Here is a 6000-nt window from a genome sequence, read left to right on the forward strand (position 1 = left end):
AGAATTTGAATTAACCATGTCATTATAAGTAGAGGACCAATTTATGTCAAATTAAATATAAAGATTAAATTTTAAATATAAATGTAAGAGAGATCAAAACTGTAATTACCAAAGAAAGAGAAATAAAACAGTTGTACATATGTCATCAAGAGAAGATGCCTTTAGGGCCACAATTTTTTTAGGAAAAAAAACACATTTTTAATTAACATAAGTTATAATATATATTTAAGAAAAATTCAACTTTAACATTTTAATAAAATAGTTGAGGATAAAAATTATTTATATAGTTTAATATTATTGTATATCAAATTAAATATAATGATTAAATCTCAAATATGATCATAATTATTATAAGAAAATGGCACTAGTGTAGGTGGAAAAAACTAAATTTACGTAAATATAATTATAAAATTATATAAAATAAAAAACTAAATTATTGATTGAAATAAAAAATAATAATACTTGAGGGTTTTTGTGTCTTATATTCAACCCATCATTCTTGGATTTATTGTGAACTTTATTTAAAAAAATATATAACCATTTTCTCAGTTACAAATATCTAATTATAAAGTTGCATGAGAGGATAGAAATGGAAAGTGCTAAAAGATATTTGAGAGTGGTTTGCTTTCTAGAAAAATGGTATACAAGAATAGATGCAGCTATCGGCATACGGTGGGTCTTCTAATACTGACATGCTTGTCGAGACCTAACCAAGCTATTAAACTCTCCTTTTTAGTTGAAATCCTTAATCTTGAGACACTGATGGGCCTAACTTGGTTTTGGAATAATAATGAAACCTAGCTTAACCCATAAGACCCATGCATCAACTAAAAGAAGAAAGAAAAAGGGGGAGAACCCATGAACACGCAATTCAAAGATCCTCACTCCCCCGGCATTGTTTTGGCGAATTATAGAGATGCATGGTAGGGGAAATGGGTCCCAATCCCAAATATCTTTTCCCTGTATGGAGTAGTTTTATGTCGGTAAGCAATTTAATTTCAGCCCCAAATGAGATCATAAATATCATCCCACACCGAAAAGATAAGAGAGAAAAAATTATGTGTAAAGAAGAAGACAAGCATTTCTTTTTCTTTTTATCACTCCTGATTATGCAACTATACTAAAGCTGTTTTGCTTTCACACCCAAAACTCAATTTGTGTTTTCATTCTACTGAAAATTTTATAAAGCTATTAGGAGAAATAGTAACGTTAGAGGGAACGGCAAGCGCTTTGGGAGTTGAAGTGAGAGTCACTAAAAAGAAAGATATTTAAAGGGTTCATGTGGCTCCCTTCCCAATATCACACCCATCTTACATATTTTTTAATTACATTAAATAAAATTTTGATTTTAATTGATATGAGTCCAAACGCCTTCAAAATGTAATATTTTAAATTCTGTTAATTTTTATTTGTGTTGAGACTTTTATAAATAGCACTAACTTAATCAAATACTTAAAAAATAATATTAAATATTATACTATTAAACTGAAAATATTTTATCTTAGTATGGAATTTTTATATGGTAAAAATACAAGGCATTAGTCAATAAGGAAAGTAATTTTATTTTTTCTTTTGGTATATGGAAAATTATTTTACTTTATTTTAAAAAATAAATTTATTAAAAATATTTTATAATTACATTTTATTTAATTTATAATCCAACTTTTTAAGTAAGTGTATCTAAGCTGAGTAACACTTAATTCGGTCAGCTGCATTGTTTACATTAAGTACAAGCAAATTAATGAGAAAGAGAAGGAAGCAACGGAGGGCCGGTTTCAATTTGTATCGTTGAATTTTAAAATGAAGCGGCCCGATTTAGACAAATAACGGGGTGAAATACTTCAGATTTTTTAAAAAAATATTGGATTAAGTCGATTTTTGAAAAATTTCTCCAAGTGACGGCGGGCTATTTTTTTCTATGTAAACCCTATTTTATTATTTTTTCAACTTCATCTCAACTCATCTTTCTCTCAATTCTCTCTTAATTTCTTAACTCTTTTTTTTAATTAAATTTGTATTAAGATTTTTTAAATTAATTTTTGTATTACAATTTATTTCGTATTTTTTGAAATTACTAATGGAAAAATCTATAATTCGTTTGAACGGCAAGCACATTTCGGTCGATCAATTGCAAATAGTAAGAAATTTTTTTATTATATTTAATCTAATTTAATTTAAATATTTTGTTGTTATACTAAAATTTAACAATTTGTATTTTTTAATATAGTTGGAAGATCAAATTTTGGAGACATATATTTGTAAGCTACCCGCTTCTCCATTGTCCTTAATCGAACCATACTTGAGAGATGCGAGATTTTTGCCCGTGGCCCGTATGGGTAGGGGGTGTGAATTTGACCCCACACTTGTAAACGCGTTAGTGGAAATGTGGAGACCCGATATGCACACATTTTATCTTCCATGCGACGAGTGTATTGTCACACTTGAGGACGTGCAGTTATAGCTCGGGTTACCGGTGGATGGGCTGGTAGTAACTGGGTTAGTTATCGCAGTCGATTGAAGAGATGTATGCGAGTAACTTTTGGGAGGGTTTCAGACGCGATTTATGGAGCCTAGATAGATATGAATTGGTTGAAAAGAAATTTTGGTGGGCTGATGCAGAATTGAGTGAAGTCCAAAAAGAGCAACACGTTCGTGCGTACATCTTTATGATCATCAAGGGTCTCCTAATTCCCGATAAATCATGAAATCTTGTCCATTTAAGGTGACTACTAAAACTCGTGGACTTTAGATGTGTTGGGGGTTAACTGTGTTCGCGACATTGTACCGGTAGATATGTCAGACGATGGAACCACAAAAATAAAATCAGTGGTTGCATGTTACTATTACAATTATGGGTGTGGTACCAACTGCCATTTTTACGTCTTCAAATGAACTACCTTTATACATTCTCACTCGTAACAAGGTAAATTTATTAGATAATATATTTACTATAATAAATTATTTAAATTTTAAATTATTGTGTTAACATATTATTTCAATAGGTGGAACCATGTGCCAAGTTACGTGGGACTACGAAGAAGCTTTAAGATATACAACTTCTGTTAGATCAATGATCGGAAGTAAATGTGTGGATTTTTTAAATTTGAATTATATAATATTGACATAGTTGATTTAAAAATTAATAGTATATATAATTAAATTTTTTATTGTTTTAATATAGTTTGAATGGATGCCATACTCTGATCTGATAATTAATAATACATCTCGTTTGAATTCTTGGTGATCCCAACATCTGGCACGTGAGGGTGCCATTGGTAGTGTACGCTACGGTGGAGATGCAGGAATCAAATAGATTTATGCGGTAGTTTGGATTTAGGAAATTGATTCCACTGACACTCCAAAACATCAAAGATCTACACCATATCGACTTGTGGGAGAGAACAAATGAAAATTGGCATATAGTCCATATGGAATATATCAACCTTTGGAACAATAGTATGACTTTTTACCTACTCACGAGGCCATTATCGTTCCAGAGTTAGCCTACGATCTGGAGTACATGCCATGGTTAAAACACTATGGCAAGTCATATCTACTAGCGGAAGAGATGAAGGGTTGGCAACGTCATACGAGGAGGCCACAATGGGCGCCTAGGCATTCAAGGTTTGGAGCAGTTGTCGTGGCGGGTCCATCATCTACACCAATGCAAAAACCAACGCTAATGACTGCACCACCAGCCGGTCAGTATGACTGAACTTATTCTGGTACTTTCACTAACCTTGTCATTTTTAAACAAGCACCACATTTGTTTGCTTCTATATTGATGCTAGGTTTTATTTTTGGACCACTACCTCCATCCCCGACATATTACACGCCAATGCCATTGACGTTTTAGACTCCGGTGATGACATATAAGTTATTACGTTAGGGGTGCCGATTGCAAGTCCAATTGTTTTGCCATTGGTGAATGGAACACAATATGGTTATATGTTTATAGTGTCGCAAACCATCTTCGTAACCATTTGTTTCTAGAACAGAAGATATACAATGGCAACCAAAGAGCACTCTGCAATCAACCACGAATGAAAGAGAAGAAGATGAGAAGCCGATACCACAACCTGTACCCAATGGTGGACGTAACAATGAAGATGAGGAGGTCGATATATAGCTTGAATGAAGAAGAAATTCGACTCGCAACCGACAACCACCTTTTTGTAGCACACATTTTGATTGAGGATATAAATATTTTTTTTTGTACTTCTCATGTAAATTTTAATTATTTAGCTAAGTTATAGCCAATAATATTATACGATATTGGATATGAAATGTTTTTAAATAAATATCTTTTTTGAATCAAAATTGGTTATTGTTGTCATTTTATATTTTTGAATCAAGTCTGCATGAGAAAAATGGAATAAAGTTGTATATTGTATTGTTCTTTATAGTATAATAAAAACACATATTTACAAATTACAAAAACTTGAGTATAAATGAAAAAAATCAACAAATAGATTTCAGTTAAAACAAATAAATCAGTTAATGAGGTGTTGTCCTTATATTATCCCGTCAATATGGGCATGACGTGTAAAACTGAACATGGATAATGGCAATGTAGAACAATCGCAAAGTAATAAGAAAGAAAAATAAAACACAAATATTTTATGTGGAAATATTTTTTGGAAAAAAAACCACGGGGAGTGGAGAAGAAAATTCACTAATGTTGAAAATCGAATGATACAAGAAGAGTTTTGATTACATCTATTTAAAATGTTAGAATTAAGTGACCCGAATCCTTATTAAATAAAATACAATGGTAAAATAAAATAAAAGAAGAATCGATATAGAATTACACTTCTTTATTTATTTTAGAATAAGGTTTTTTTAAACCTTATTAAATTCTATCTATTTGATATTGATTAGAATAAGGTGTTTTAGTCTTACTAGAATATGGTTTTACAAGCCTATAAATAGACATAGTCTATTCCTCTTGTAATAATTCGAATTCGACATGGTGAATTTTCTTCTCCTCTGCCCTTGATTTTTCCCAAAAGGGTATTCATGTAAAATCTGTGTGCTTTTTTATTTTATTTTATTTTATTTTTCACAAATTGGTATTAGAGCTTCCGGGTTGTTCATCTCGATAACGATAATGGCATCTTTCAAGTCTGAAATTTCGCTGTTGGATCGCAACACCAGATTTGCATTGTGGCAATTAAGATGCAAGTAGTTCTTGCATAGATAGATCTGGAGGATGCCCTACTAGGGATAGATAAGATACCTTCGACATTAATAGATGAAGAGAAGAAGCGTAAGGATTGAAAGGTATTAATACAATTACATCTGCATTTGTCCAACGAAATTCTGCAGGATGTGATGAAAGAGAAGTCTGCCGCTGTATTATGGAAGAGGCTAGAACAATATGTATGTCGAAAACTCTAACAAGCAAGTTGCATATGAAGCAGGGTCTTTATGCTCATCGTTTGGAGTAAGGTGCGTCTGTACACGAACACTTAACAGTGTTTAAAGAAATTCTCTCAAACTTGGAGGCTATGGAGGTTCAGCATGATAAGGAAGATCTAGGATTGATTCTACTTTGTTCGTTGCCCCTGTCTTATTCAACCTTTAGAGACACGATTTATATAGCCGCGAGTCTCTCACAGTTGATGAGGTTTATGATTCTTTAACCTCATATGATAAGATGAAGCATCTTGTGGTTAAACCCGACTCTCAGGGAGAGGGTCTCATTGTTCGTGGGAGACAAGATCGCAATGCTGATAATGATTGTGGTAGAACACAGGAATGGAATCCTCGTGGTAAATCTAAAGGTAGATCGAAGTCTTCAAACAAAGGTAAAACTTGTAACTTCTATAAGAAGAAATGGCACATTAAATTTGAGTGCTATAAGCTACAGAACAAGATTAAAAGGGAGACTGCGAATTAAAAAGGAAAACAATCAAAAAATTCCGGTGAAGCTGATGTTGTAGAAGATTACAGCGATGGTAAACTTCTAGTCGCTTCTGTCAATGATCTAAAGTAAGC

Source organism: Gossypium hirsutum, chromosome A01, assembly GCF_007990345.1.
Source record: "Gossypium hirsutum isolate 1008001.06 chromosome A01, Gossypium_hirsutum_v2.1, whole genome shotgun sequence".
NCBI classification, from domain to species: domain Eukaryota; kingdom Viridiplantae; phylum Streptophyta; class Magnoliopsida; order Malvales; family Malvaceae; genus Gossypium; species Gossypium hirsutum.